The sequence below is a fragment of the Salmo trutta genome, unplaced genomic scaffold (assembly GCF_901001165.1).
Source record: "Salmo trutta unplaced genomic scaffold, fSalTru1.1, whole genome shotgun sequence".
Lineage (NCBI taxonomy): Eukaryota > Metazoa > Chordata > Actinopteri > Salmoniformes > Salmonidae > Salmo > Salmo trutta.
The window spans coordinates 99914-116077 of record NW_021822406.1 but is presented as its reverse complement, the minus strand read 5'-3'; the positions used below and the strand labels follow the sequence as shown (position 1 = coordinate 116077).

General features: G+C 42.4%; 1 long non-coding RNA gene across 2 annotated transcripts; it reads right to left on the bottom strand.

The window, feature by feature from the left end:
* Window positions 1-2735: 2735 nt before the first annotated feature.
* Window positions 2736-14217, bottom strand: LOC115182206 (uncharacterized). Of its 2 annotated transcripts, XR_003873679.1 has the most exons (4): window positions 14177-14217; window positions 12892-13066; window positions 11994-12622; window positions 2736-2772 (listed from the first exon to the last, which is right to left on the bottom strand). It is a non-coding gene; the product is annotated as an uncharacterized LOC115182206 (long non-coding RNA). The 2 variants fall into 2 exon arrangements; XR_003873678.1 differs by lacking the exon at window positions 14177-14217 and having other exon boundaries at window positions 12892-13594.
* Window positions 14218-16164: the final 1947 nt, after the last annotated feature.

Here is a 16164-nt window from a genome sequence, read left to right as displayed (position 1 = left end):
CCGCGTCCTCAGAGCATACGCAGACCCACTGGCTGGTGTGTTTACGGACATATTCAATCAATCCCTATCCCAGTCTGCTGTTCCCACATGCTTCAAGAGGGCCACCATTGTTCCTGTTTCCAAGAAAGCTAAGGTAACTGAGCTAAATGACTACCGCCCTGTCGCACTCACTTCTGTCATCATGAAGTGCTTTGAGAGACAAGTCAAGGATCATATCACCTCCACCCTACCTGACACCCTAGACCCACTCCAATTTGCTTACCGCCCCAATAGGTCCACAAATGACACAATCGCAATCACACTGCATACTGGCAAAACCCATCTGGACAAGAGGAATACCTATGTAAGAATGCTGTTCATCGATTACAGCTCATCATTTAACACCATAGTACCCTCCAAACTTGTCATTAAGCTTGAGACCCTGGGTCTCGACCCCGCCCTGTGCAACTGGGTCCTGGACTTTGACGGGCCGCCCCCAGGTGGTGAGGGTAGGAAACAACATCTCCACTCCGCTGATCCTCAACACTGGGGCCCCACAAGGGTGCGTTCTCAGCCCTCTCCTGTACTCCCTGTTCACCCATGACTGCATGGTCATGCACACCTCCAACTCAATCATCAAGTTTGCAGACAACACTACAGTGGTAGGCTTGATTACCAACAACGACGAGACATCCTACAGGTAGGAAGTGAGGGCCCTCGGAGTGTGGTGTCAGGAAAATAACCTCACACTCAATGTCAACAAAACAAAGGAAATTATCGTGGACTTCAGGAAACAGCAGAGGGAGCACCCCCCTATCCACATCGACGGGAGAGAAGGTGGAAACGTTTAAGTTCCTCGGCGTACACATCACGGACAAACTGAAATGGTCCACCCACACAGACAGCGTGGTGAAGAAGGCGCAACAGCGTCTCTTCAACCTCAGGAGGCTGAAGAAATTTGGCTTATCACCAAAAACACTCACAAATTTTTTCAGATGCACAATCGAGAGCATCCTGTCGAGCTGTATCACTGCCTGGTACGGCAACTGCTCCGCCCACAACCATAAGGCTCTCCATAGGGTAGTGAGGTCTGCATAACGCATCACCGGGGGCAAACTACCTGCCCTCCAGGACACCTACACCACCCGATGTCACAGGAAGACCAAAAGGACAACAACCACCCGAGCCACTGCCTGTTCACCCCGCTATCATCCAGAAGGCGAGGTCAGTACAGGTGCATCAAAGCTGGGACCGAGAGATTGAAAAACAGCTTCTATCTCAAGGCCATCAGACTGTTAAACAGCCATCACTAACATTGAGTGGCTGCTGACAACATACTGACTCAAATCTCTAGCCACTTTAATAATTAAAAATTGGATGGAATAAATGTATCACTAGCCACTTTAAACAATGCCACTTTATATAATGTTTACATACGCTACATTACTCATCTCATATATATATATACAGCAAGGCCACAGAACATGACATAAACAGAGCTGTGGGAGACCACCTCAAGTCCCTGGTAGAGCCGGGGGTGGTGTTTACCACTCCACCACGCCTTCAGCAGACTGGAAACGTGGGATTGATCTGTTTGATCCATTTGTTTGTTTTCATTTTCAACATAAATGCACTGGATTCGTTAAGGTCAGTTATATTGGGTTAATTTGTTTTGCAAATTTTGTTCAAATCAAGATTTATTTATATAGCACATTTCAGACATGGACTAATAAAAACAATGAAAATAAAAACTGAAATATTTATTACACAACAAACATAAGACGATTAAAAAAACAAAAATAGTGCAAGAACTTTTTTTTTGTTAATCACATAAATATAATATAAATAGTATTCTTTCAATTCAGAGACTGGATTTTTCCGTGAGGCTAATATCCATATCATGCTGCAATCAATAGAACAGGGGGCAAACGTTTAGGGTTCTACATTGTGACATTATTAATTAAAATACTCCTCCTACAATGTTAAAAGCATTCAACTCCTTCATGTATGAATTGTCTGATGTTTAATCAGATATTTTATCAGAGTATCTTTTGTCACGTTGTTTTCGGCTATGAGACTTCTCTCCTGTGTGTGTTCTCTGGTGCTTAGTCAGCTGACTAGATTCAGTAAAACCCTTCCCACATTGATCACAGCTATAAGGTTTCTCTCCTGTGTGTGTTCTCTGGTGTACTATCAGGCTGCTTGAGTGACTAAAACTGTTGTCACATTGATCACAGCTATAAGGTTTCTCTCCTGTGTGTATTCTTTGGTGTGATTTTAAATATCCTGATATAACAAAACTCTTTCCACAGTCAGAGCAGTTGTAAGGTTTCTCTCCTGTGTGATTGCTCTGGTGTATAGTCAGCTGGCTAGATGAAGTAAAACTCTTCCCACATTGATCACAGCTATAAGGTTTCTCTCCAGTGTGAATTCTCTGGTGTGCTTTTAGTGAATCTGATCTTGAGTAACTCTTCCCACAGTCTGAGCAGTGGAAAGATTTATCTCCTGTGTGTTTTCTTTGGTGTATAGTCAGCTTGCTAGATGTAGCAAAACTCTTCCCACATTGATCACAGAGATAAGATTTCTCTCCAGTGTGAATTCTCTGGTGTGCTTTTAGTGAATCTGATCTTGAGTAACTCTTCCCACAGACAGAGCAGTGGTTAGTTATCTTCCCTGTGGGTGTCTGCAGCTGTTTCTTGAGATGTTCTGATGTGGAGAGACTCTTCTCTGCCTCGTCAGCTTCATGCCGTTGTTGAGGCTCCCCAGAGGATCCACAATAGTCACGTCTCTCTCCTGTGTGAACAACAAAGTCAGACAGATGGTTAAAGGCCACAACAGCAGAAATCCACTGTTTATTTTAGCTAAAAGGTGATGCCCATGACGTACAATAATTTGTCCTTAATGTTTAAATGCTTTTATAAACTTATTTGACAATTGTCTTAGTCAAGTGAGCAACAATAGCCATTCTGTCTTATTTCTTTCCTATTAGCAGTAAAGTGGATGATTGTAGGCTAGAAATCATTTATTACAGTTGCTGAAACCCTAAGCAGACTTTTAGTCACCAATATAGGCCCCTCCAATGTAGACCCCACCAATACATGCCCATCCAATTCAGGCCCCTCCAATATAGGCCCCTTTCTGTAATTGCAAAAAAATTGCGGCATTAAGATCTGTGTTGCTATTCACGAATTCACCACCTGGGGGAAAACTCAGGGGAGTTCTCATAGGCTGCCAGCAAAAATAGCCTCCATTTACAGATTGCTTATGAGTGCATTTCACACTACTTTTGAATTACAATTGTAAGGCTCATTTGAATGTCCTGCTTAATACGTTTGTGTCATCGTCGCAGATCAACTCCTTTAACTCTTCTGACTTCAACCAATAAAATGCTCTTTGGCTAGCTTTGCTACCAGCCTATGTCAATGAGCGTTAGCATTCAAGCTAACAGCTGCTGCATCCAAAATACATATTTTGCAACTATCACAACTTAGAAAAAGAGCTGATCTTTTTGTTGCAGGTGCCTGGTATCAATGGAATAACATGAGAGAAAAAATAAGTAACTCCCACACTGCTCTTTATTAAGCTTTACGTATCGGCCTCAAACCTTCGACAGAGCTTCTAAATGGCGTATCATAACCTGTAGTTGGAGGAAACATGAGGAAGTAATGCAGCTTTATTTATTTACATTTTTTAACCCCCAATTTCGATCTTGTCTCGTCACTGCAACTCCTTGGGAAGTCGAAGGTCGAGTCATGCGTCCTCCAAAACATGACCCGACAAACTGCGCTTCTTAACACCCACCAGCTTAACCAGGAAGACAGCCGCACCAAAGTGTCGGAGGAAACACTGTTCACTTTATGACTGAGCTCGGCCTGAAGGCGCCCGGCCCGCCACAAGGAGTCACTAGAGCGCGATGAGCCAAGTAAAGCCCCCCCAGCCAAATCCTCCCTTAACCTGGACGACGCTGGGCCAATTGTGCTCCGCCCTATGGGACTCCCGATCACAGACGGTTGCGATACAGCCCGGAATCAAAACCGGGTCTGTAGTGACGCCTCTAGCAGTACCGCTGTGCCCTCTAACGCAGCTTTAAAAAGGTGATACACTTAGAATCCCATTCAGGAAAAAAGGCATTCAAACATTTAGCTGTGATTTTCACACTTTCTCTACATTAATGGGAAACATATTTAGAAAAGGAATATTTTCACCAAATTGCCTGAGAGCAGTTTATTTTTATTTTATTAAATAGACATTCAAAGCTGTACACCATCAATAACATGAATTGACCCCCAAGTCCAAGCAATAAGCTCAGAGTACAAAGACAAAATACCTGAAGTATTACTTGTTTACCCTCGACCATCTCTATGTACTGGTAGACAAATTACAGAAAAATAGGTTAAAACATGAATTAATTAATGTTCTATAGCTTGTTATTACCTGTTGACTGCGGTACTCAAATGCCCTGTTCACACTTAACCTGCTTCCAGCCCAACAATGGCAATGCAGACAAGATAACTAGCTAGATTTAGCAAACATTTAGCTTCATAATTACCAGCTAGCTGAACATGCAAAATATCTACCTCAATCAATAACCCAATAGCTAGCTATTTAGCTATCATTTCATAATGTCTAGCTAGCCAGCCAGCTAGTTGAACATGTAAATAAACTACCTCAAGCTATAACCCAATAGCTAGCTTTTTAGCTATAATTGCATAATGTCTAGCTAGCTAGCCAGCCAAATTAGCATGTGTCCCAATCAACATTAACAGCATAACGCAACTGGCCAGCTCAGCTAGCTGTCTAAACGTTGCTTTATCCCGCAACGAGACATCTGTAAACAATGGCAAGCTTTAACGGTACCTGTATGCAACTGTCTAGGTAGCAATGAAAATGACTTTGATACAGTTGAGACAATAACGTATGTACCTGTAGGTATCTTGGCATTTAGAGGTGGACCGATTAATCGGCATGGCCGATTAATTAGGGCCGATTTCAAGTTTTCATAACAATTGGTAATCGGTATTTTTGGCCACCGATTTGCCAATTAAAAAATAATAATAATAAATGTACACCTTTATTTAACTAGGCAAGTCAGATTAAGAACACATTCTTATTTTCAATGACGGCCTAGGAATGGGGGTTAACTGCCTTGTTCAGGGGGGATTCGGGGATTCGTTTTTGTAACCTTCCGGTTACTAGTCCAACGCTCTAACCACCTGCCTTACGTTGCACTCCACGAGGAGCCTGCATGGCAGGCTGACTACCTGTTACGCGAGGGCAGCAAGAAGCCAAGGTAAGTTGCTAGCTAGCATGAAACCTATCTTATAAAAAACTATCAATCTTAACATAATCACTAGTTAACTACACATGGTTGATGATATTACTAGTTTATCTAGCGTGTCCTGCGTTGCATTTAATCGATGCGGTGCCTGTTAATTTCTCATCGAATCACAGCCTACTCGACAAACGGGTGATGATTTAACAAGCGCATTTGCGAAAAAAGCACTGTCGTTGCACCAACCATAAACATCAATGGCTTTCTTTAAAATCAATACACAAGTATATATTTTTAAACCTGCATATTTAGTTAATATTGCCTGCTAACATGAATTTGTGTCACTTCTCTTGCGTTCCGTGCAAGCAGTCAGGGTATATATAGCAGTTTGGGCCGCCAGGCTCATTGCGAACTGTTTGAAGTCCATTTATTCCTAACAAAGGCCATAATTATTTTGCCAGAATTGTACATAATTATAAATTAACATTGAAGGTTATGCAGTGTAACAGGAATATTTACACTTAGGGATGCCACCCGTTAGATAAAATATGGAACGGTTCCATTATTTCACTGAAATAATAAACGTTTTGTTTTCGAAATGATAGTTTCCGAATTCGACCATATTAATGACCAAAGGCTCATATTTCTGTGTGTTATTATGTTATAATTAAGTCTATGATTTGATAGAGCAGTCTGACTGAGCGATGGTAGGCAGCAGCAGGCTCATAAGCATTCATTTAAACAGCACCTTCGTGCGCTTTGCCAGTAGCTCTTTGCAATTCTCCGTGCATTGCGCTGTTTATGACTTCAAGCCTATCAACCCCCGAGATTAGGCTGGTGTAACCGATGTGAAATGGCTAGCTAGTTAGCTAATGGCGTTTCAAACGTCACTCACTCTGAGACTTGGGAGTGGTTGTTCCCCTTGCTCTACATGGGTAACGCTGCTTCGAGGGTGGCTGTTGTCGATGTGTTCCTGGTTCGAGCCCAGGTAGGAGCGAGGAGAGGGACGGAAGCTATACTGTTACACTGGCAATACTAAAGTGCCTATAAGAACATCCAATAGTCAAAGGTATATGAAATACAAATCGTATAGAGAGAAATAGTCCTATAATTCCTATAATAACTACAACCTAAAACTTCTTACCTGGGAATATTGAAGACTCATGTTAAAAGGAACCACCAGCTTTCATATGTTCTCATGTTCTGAGCAAGGAACTTAAACGTTAGCTTTTTTACATGGCACATATTGCACTTTTACAACACTTTGTTTTTGCATTATTTAAACCAAATTGAACATGTTTCATTATTTATTTGAGGCTAAATTGATAGTATTTAGGTATTAAGTTAAAATAAGTGTTAATTCAGTATTGTTGTAATTGTCATTATTACAAATAAATAAATAACAATCGGCCAATTAATCGGTATCAGGTTTTTTTTGGGGTCATCCAATAATCGGTATCGGCGTTAAAATCATAATCGGTCGACCTCTAATTTTAACTGTAGACTCTTACTGGTGTATGGATTATGATGATTCACAGCAAACAAAAACACTTTCTGAATAATCCTTCCCACTCAGCTTCAACCAGTTCAGACTGCTGTGTTGATAAAAGCAGCTGAAAGATGTAGCAACACTTTGCTTGTAGTCCAAGATGACAATATTAATAGATCCAAATGGATCTTTGAAATACCACGATAACAGGGGGATGTGCAATTTGACAGAGAAACCTTGAGTCACAGAATGGACTCTTTCTCGTGAATGTCCCAGCCCCCTCATTATCTCAACCAATCATGGCTGTGCTACATTCTGAATTTTCTAAACAGCTTTGTGAAATCACATTTTATTTATATTTCCAGATTACATAATAGTTTGTTAGTAAAGTACATGAAAGTTCACATGTTCAAGGAGGAATTTCTGCCCAAAAAAAGAGACATTTTGATAAAAATTGTAGTTTTTTATGTTCAAATGCCTCTCCTGTGAAATAGTGACGTGCGAAATACACCCAGCTTTCTGTAACGGATCACACGTGACCGACCGGCTCGATTCTGTCTTATGTAGCAACATTAGAAATTGTGTTTTTAACATTGGATAAAAGTAGAGACTCAAGAGCTAGAAAATGGTATATCATACACTACAGTTGAGGAACAATGGGAAAGTAATTCTGCTTTTAAAGTTGATAAACTTGTAATATGGCCCTTGAATGTTTTGTTACACCTACTGGATAGCTCTTCTTTGTCTACACCCATTCACAAATATCTCCTACAGTCAAACCTTTAAATATTGCCCAAGACGTTGCCAGACTGTTGGTGGAGTAGGCGCGTACACAGCTAGGTAACCTTTGACCCTTGCTGCTATACGCCAGTGGGAGAGAGGCTGCTTAGGGAGTGCCCTACCATGACCCTGAATATCCACAATATTTTCCATGACCCTTCTGTTTAAAGGTTATCCAAGCTTGGACAGTTCCAGAACATACGGATGATATCACCTGTACTTGACTGACATCTCCAGCATAGGTTGGATTCTATCAAACCCATTCTGATCTGCCTCAGAGGAGTCCAATAAATCTGATTGAACACTTTAAATTGAATCAGCTTGGACCAGGCATCTCTCATAGGGAGGAGCATCCAACACTACTCACTCTGCCCCTACTCAGATGGTATTGCGCCGTCGCAACCTTCGCTCTCTCTCTCCTGCTACTCTCTCCTCTTCCATCCTATCATCTCTTCCCTCTGCTCAATCCTTCTCCAACCAATCTCCTGATTCTGCCTCCTCAACCCTCCTCTCCTCCCTTTCTGCATCCTTTGACTCTCTATGTCCCCTATCCTCCCGGCCGGCTCGGTCCTCCCCTCCTGCTCCATGGCTTGACGACTCATTGCGAGCTCACAGAACAGGGCTCCGGGCAGCCGAGCGGAAATGGAGGAAAACTAGCCTCCCTGCGGACCTGGCATCTTTTCACTCCCTCCTCTCCACATTTTCTTCCTCTGTTTCTGCTGCTAAAGCCACTTTCTACCACTCTAAATTCCAAGCATCTGCCTCTAACCATAGGAAGCTCTGTGCCACCTTCTCCTCCCTCCTGAATCCTCCTCCCCCTCCTCCCTCTCTGCGAACGACTTTGTCAACCATTTTGAAAAGAAGGTTGACGACATCCGATCCTCGTTTGTTAAGTCAAACGACACCGCTGGTCCTGCTCACATTGCCCTACCCTATGCTTTGACCTCTTTCTCCCCTCTCTCCAGATGAAATCTTGCGACTTGTGACAGCCGGCCGCCCAACAACCTGCCCGCTTCTTCTCAAAAAACCTATACTCGATCCCTCCGATGTCAACAACTACAGACCAGTATCCCTTCTTTCTTTCCTCTCCAAAACTCTGGAGCGTGCCGTCCTTGGCCAGCTCTCTTGCTATCTCTCTCAGAATGACCTTCTTGATCCTAATCAGTCAGGTTTCAAGACTGGTCATTCAACTGAGAATGCTCTTCTCTGTGTCACGGGGGCTCTCCACACTGCTAAAGCTAACTCTCTCTCCTCTGCTCTCATCCTTCTAGACCTATCTGCTGCCTTTGATACTGTGAACCATCAGATCCTCCTCTCCACCCTCTCCGAGTTGGGCATCTCCGGCGCGGCCCACGCTTGGATTGCGTCCTACCTGACAGGTCGCTCCTACCAGGTGGCATGGCGAGAATCCGTCTCCGCACCACGTGCTCTCACCACTGGTGTCCCCCAGGGCTCAGTTCTAGGCCCTCTCCTATTCTCGCTATACACCAAGTCACTTGGCTCTGTCATATCCTCACATGGTCTCTCCTATCATTGCTACGCAGACGACGCACAATTAATCTTCTCCTTTCCCCCTTCTGATAACCAGGTGGCGAATCGCATCTCTGCATGTCTGGCAGACATATCAGTGTGGATGACGGATCACCACCTCAAGCTGAAACTCGGCAAGACGGAGCTGCTCTTCCTCCCAGGGAAGGACTGCCCGTTCCATGATCTCGCCATCACGGTTGACAACTCCATTGTGTCCTCCTCCCAGAGTGCTACGAGCCTTGGCGTGACCCTGGACAACACCCTGTCATTCTCCGCTAACATCAAGGCGGTGACCCGATCCTGTAGGTTCATGCTCTACAACATTCGCAGTGTACGACCCTGCCTCACACAGGAAGCGGCGCAGGTCCTAATCCAGGCACTTGTCATCTCCCGTCTGGATTACTGCAACTCGCTGTTGGCGGGGCTCCCTGCCTGTGCCATCAAACCCCTACAACTCATCCAGAACGCTGCAGCCCGTATGGTGTTCAACCTTCCCAAGTTCTCTCACGTCACCCCGCTCCTCCGCACACTCCACTGGCTTCCAGTTGAAGCTCGCATCTGCTACAAGACCATGGTGCTTGCCTACGGAGCTGTGAGGGGAACAGCACCTCCGTACCTTCAGGCTCTGATCAGTCCCTACACCCAAAGAAGGGCACTGCGTTCATCCACCTCTGGCCTGCTCGCCTCCCTACCTCTGCGGAAGCACAGTTCCCGCTCAGCCCAGTCAAAACTGTTCGCTGCTCTGGCACCCCAATGGTGGAACAAGCTCCCTCACGACGCCAGGACAGCGGAGTCAATCACCACCTTCCGGAGACACCTGAAAGCCCACCTCTTTAAGGAATACCTGGGATAAGATTAAGTAATCCTTCTACCCCCCCAACCCCCAAAAAAGATATAGATGTACTATTGTAAAGTGGTTGTTCCACTGGGTATCATAAGGTGAATGCACCAATTTGTAAGTCGCTCTGGATAAGAGCGTCTGCTAAATGACGTAAATGTTACAGCCTTATTCTAAAATGGATAAAATAAAATCCTAAGAAATCTACACACAATACCCCATGCTGACAAAACGAAAACAAGTTTATATTTTTGCGAATGTATTTCAAAATAAAAAACAGAAATACCTTATTTACATAAGTATTCAGACCCTTTTCTATGAGACTTGAAATTGAGCTCAGGTGCATCCTGTTTCCATTGATCATTCTTTCCACAACTTGATTGGAGTCCACCTGGTAAATTCAATTGATTGGACACGATTTGGAAAGGCACACACCTGTCTATATAAGGTCCCACAGTTGACAGTGCATGTCAGAGCAAAAACCAAGCCATGAGGTTGAAGGAATTGTCCGTAGAGCTCCGAGACAGGATTGTGTCAACGCACAGATCTGGGGAAGGATACTAACAAATATCTGCAGCTTTGAAGTTCCCCAAGAACACAGTGGCCATCATTCTTAAATGGAAGAAGTTTGGAACCACCAAGACTCTTCCTAGAGCTCGCCGCCCGGCAAAACTAAGCAATCGGGGGAGAAGGGCCTTGGGCACCTAAAGACTCTCAGACCATGAGAAACAAGATTCTCTGGACTGATGAAACCAAGATTGAACTCATTGGCTTGAACGTCACGTGTCAATTCTGGAGGAAACTTGGCACCATCCCTACGGTGAAGCAAGGTGGTGGCGGCATCATGCTGTGGGAATGTTTTTTAGCGGCAGGAATTGGGAGACTAATCAGGATCAAGGGAAAGATGAACCGAGCAAAGTACAGAGAGATCCTTGATGAAAACCTGCTCCAGAGTGCTCAGGACCTCAGACTGGGACGAAGGTTTACCTTCAAGACGGACAAGACCCTAAGCACATAGCCAAGATACTGCAGGAGTGGATACGGGACAAGTCTCTGAATGCCCTTGAGTGGCCCAGCCAGAGCCCAGACTTGAACCCGATCGAGCATCTCTGGAGAGACCTGAAAATAGCTGCGCAGCAACACTCCCCATCCAACCTGACAGAGCTTGACAGGATCTGCTGAGAAGAATGGGAGGAACTACCGAAATACACGTTGGCCAAGATTGTAGCGTCATACCCAAGAAAACTCAATGCTGTAATCGCTGCCAAAGATGCTTCAACAAAGTACTGAGTAAAGGGTCTTCAATACTTATGACAATGTGATATTTCATTTTTTTTAAATTATATTATATTTATTATGCAAACATTTCTTTAAGACACTGTTTTTGCTTTGTCATTGGGGTATTGTGTGTAGATGAGGGAAAAAAACATTGAATCCATTTTTAGAATAAGGCTGTGAATGTGGAAAAAGAAAAAAAAGGAAAAAGGTCAAGGGATACACAGTGTTTCCTCTGGGGGAAAGTTGGTGGGGGCATTTAAGGGGAGTTCCGGGGGCCTCCCCCCAAAACAAAAATGTATAAGTCCTCAAAAGCTTGGTTCTGGTGACGTTTTTTAAAGGAAAAAACTCAAACAAACCATCTAAAATATAATTTCCATCCCCAGAAATGAGCTCAATAACGTATTGGTAAAATTATTATAGTATACAGGATGCAATTTAAGATTGAGTACTGCAGCTTTCTAAAGAAACACAACAGAGACCTTCTTTCTGAGGTAAAGTTGGATTTATATTCACACATTCAGACATTCAACAGACATTGGCCAAATGCCATTTAAAATGGTAAAAATCAATAACTAATTAATTGATTGTCACAGAAACATCAAACTAGGTATGATTTATTCTATAAATGTCTAGCCTACTTTTACCACCTTTGTTTTGAATAAAAATTACAGTTTTGATTTTATAGAAATACATAAAATCTATATAATGCTTCATTTCAATTCAGATTCATGCTACTGAAAAGAAAATAAGTGATTAATAACTAGTTTGTTTTAGTTTATCCAACACATTGGTTTCATTCACAGCATTTAAAAACAAAATGTTTTTACCTCCTCTCTGAACAGAGCCCAGAACTGCTCCCTGGTCTTTGGTCTTCTCCACCTGGCCTCTCCCTCTCCTCCTCCTCCTTGATGTTGAATGGTCCCAGACCCATTAGGTCATCGAGGTCCTGGTGGAGTTGGCTCAGAAATAAACACATAACGCTGTCGACTAGTTCAGACTAAATATGCACCAACATGTTTAACCCTTCGCCTAATTAAAGGAAATGTGACTCACCATGTGGCGTATTATAAAGCCAAGGCTTCAGTCTTATCAATTTTAAGCCACTTTGGGTTCCATATGGGTTGGCGGTGGTGCTCACTTGGCCTTCCTCCTCTCTCCTCCTCTCCTTTTATCTACTCCTATTTCTTCTCCTTCTCTACTCTCCTCTGTTCCACTCTGTCCCTCATGCATCCCTACCTCTTTCCCAGGATTCTGCCTCTTCTCTGTCTAGAAAAGTAAGCCATACACTTGTTATAAAAATGATAGCTTAAGCTTTTAAAAGAGTTAACTAAAGAAAGTTTCATTTAATTCAGGCTGATTTGAGGTTAGCTAGCTAAGTTAACATTACCTGACACTCTTGTCCAAGCTCCCCCTTTCTCTTTCGCAGCTGTGCCTGGAAATATTTCAATAAACTCATCTGAGAAAAAAAAAATGAATGGAAGACAGATAAATGTAGCTATCTTGCTTGCGCTTGATACAGTTCCAAAACAACTAGCTAGCTAACTTGCTAGCCAAGTAACGTTAGTTAACAATGTATCCATCATCAACATACTGGTGGATATTAGATAGTTAAAGTTACAATATCATAGATCTGAATGATGTTTGTAGAGTTTGTAGGTTATAGCTAGCTGATGTAGTTAACTAGCTGGCTAGCTAACGTTAGTCAAACAAAACAAGCTAATGTACCTTTATTGCAGTTTCTCACCCAGGAGCACTCTGAGGTTGATTCAAGGCAATTGTGTTTCGCGCAGCAGAGCTTCTGTACTACGAACCGGTCACTTGCGCACTGGTCACTGGCGTGCTGTGTTTCTTGAGTTGCAGGCTGCCTGCCACAGCTCACAGAGCTAAATAACCTTCAGAACTGTGTTGAACCCAGACAGATTATCTATTTACCAAGAAAAGCAAATGTGCTTTACAGAACTTTATTGAAACTATGTTTGGTAGAAATAGGATGTTTCTTTTGGTGTGGCGGCAACGATTCTATCGTGGCGCAGAGACACACTTAAATGAGTAAACACTGACTGTATATTTGCGACTGTTCAACCAACAGCCTGTCGACCAAACAATCAACCAGTCGACTAAATGGGGTCAGGCATTATAGCAATTGATTCTTGAAGAATATAACTTAGAAATGCCTCAAATGTTTCAACTGTATTTCCCCATCAGAAACCAAAACATAAGCTTGTATAACGCCACTGTTCATAAACAAGCACTGTATAGCCTCAATCTGGTTATACTATCGTAATGACATCATGGATGGCCAGTCCTTGTATTCATAGTGTAGTGAATTCAGGGGGTAGCCCTGAGCGGGACTCAAACCTGAGTCAGTGACTGTCAAGCCAACACCTTATAACTGTTATGCCAAGATGTCTGAACTTCTTGAAGAGGTCGCTAGGTTTTGGGTTAAGGTTGCTACAATAGCTTTCTCTATGAATGTGAGAGTGGTTACATTTCTCCAGCCCCATTCCTCAGCTGTTTACCAAACCAAGTCTCAGGGCTGATATTTTGTTTCTGTTTAAATCCTAGGTTGTCCCTTTAAAAAAGCCACAATCAAATCAACCAACCTGCAGTTCAAACAGTAACAAAGCGTCACTCTGCCACTGTTTAGGTAATAAGATGATGGGGCTGGAGAAATGTAACTACTTTCAAATTCATAGACAGACCTATGGATGCAAGGACTGACCATCCATGATATCACCATTATAGTTTTAACCATGTTGAGGCTACACAGTGTTGATTTACATTGTTTCTAAACATTGGAGTAAAAAAAAGCTTATTTGGGGATCTGATGGGGTACAACAGTTGAACTAAGCTCATGAGGCCTGTGTTATATTCTTCATGAATCAATAGCTATATATAAATAATTTAAAAGTCACAATATGGACGTAGCAATTGCAGATTTCCCCTTTAACACCAAACATCAGTTCAACAACTGCAGAGTTTGTGCCTCTGTATTTAAGACAGTACTTACTAGTGTTAATCAGGGAACGGTTTCCCAAAACCATCTTATGGCTAAGTTCATCATTAGAACCATTGGACGCCTTAAGATGCATTTGGTAAACCGGGCCCAGATATCCAGTTTCCTCCTCTTCTTCCTTTTTCACTCCAAAAACTGCATCCTCGTCTTCCTCTTCTTTCACTGTAACGTCTTTCTCTTCATCTTTCACTGTAACAGCCTCACCCTCTACTTGTTGTTGTATTGTAACAGCCTCCTCTTCCTCCTCCTCTTTAACGAGAGTTTCTTTCTCCGTCCAGCAGACCTCTTCTTTAGCAGGAGGAGAGTAGCTTAGTGAACTCATTGTCGGGGAGGTTAGCTAGCTAGGCTAATGCTAACTTAACCAGCCCGCTAGCTGACTAATAACAACAACACCGTAAATATGAAATTAAATCGGATAACTAACTAGACGACAGAAGTGGGTTTAAAACACAGTGGCTAATATGCACGAAAGCCTCTGAAGAGCTTTATTGGTTCGGCTATTTTGTCTAGCAAGCTACCGAGGTGGCTGAATAACTGTTGTTGCTGTTGAAAGAAGCGTCCCGTCCACTAGATTATACGTCACACTAACAGCATTACCTTAAATTTCCACACCGCCATCTGTTGACTGGAGTGGGTAACGCAGTTGAGTAAAATCTATATTTTATTTTCAGACAAAAAGTTAAAGTGTAGGAATCATGAGTTTTACTCACCAGTGTAACAACACAGTGTGGTTAAAGACTTAGTAACTTAGTTGTAGTTACGATATGGTTACCTATAAGTACAAAGAATTATTTTTGTTTTTATTACATATTTCTTAACTTATTTCCAGATATCTTCTAAACTACCCAGAATGTACAATTTTGCAATGTAAAATTGATGTACTCTGTGCTACGGAGGTCTTATACTAACTAAAACTCTGTTTATTACATATTCTAGTTATGGAAACAGAAAACTGTATTGAGATCATCAATGAGAAATGTTTGCAGAATGTCGGCCAGAATCCATCCGGCTACTTCTTCTCCCACAGGGTTTCCTCTCATCACCATATTTGGTAGTGAGTGGAAACGCCAACCGGATGTTTCACATTTATTCCTCAGGTGAAATATCTGGCTCATTGTTCTATCTGTAGTGGTTGTGTTATTAGGTGGTGGGCCGAAGCTGAAAATAGTGAAGTTAATCGGTCCCAGTCGAGGTAGGACCAGATTTTTTTGTATATGACCGTAAAATATTGTTATGAAGACTATAGCATTTGTTGGCACCTTCAATTCTTGCACATTTGCTCATAAAAAGTACATTTCAACAGTCTTCTCAGGCAAATTTGACCAACTCCTAAACTTGGAACCAATCTGAAGTCCCTTCTTATGGAGGCAGCCAATGGCCTGCTTTTATCTACTATATAACTACAGCCCCTTGTGAAAACGTGAGCTGCTGTCTGATGAAGAGAAACAGATAAATCTATCTCCCAAAGACTGAAATATTCAGTACAAGAATTCTCTTGATAGTATGAAGAGGTAACTACACCATTTATCCAATTTATTGAAAGCTAGCCAATGTTACAGTTTGAATAGCCTAGTCAGCTACTGTACATGTCCATTTGTATTTCATTAGCTAGCTATCCATGTCAGTTAATAGCATTTTTAAAAATCATGTTTTGGCCTGATTATATGTCTCATTTCAGGTAACTAGCTGCAGGCTTAAAGATACATTCCAATCATATACTTTCCACAGAAACCCAAATAAAAGCATGTATATAGAAAGAAATGTTTGTGTAATGTATCCTAGAATGGAGGTTTAAAGATGACTGCTGCATATTAGCCAATACATATAGTCTAGCCTACACATATAGCATAGCCAATACATATAGCGTAGTCTACACATATAGCATAGCCTACAGATATAGCATAGCCTACACATATAGCGTAGTCTACACATATAGCATAGCCTACAGATATAGCATAGCCTACACATATAGCATAGCCTAC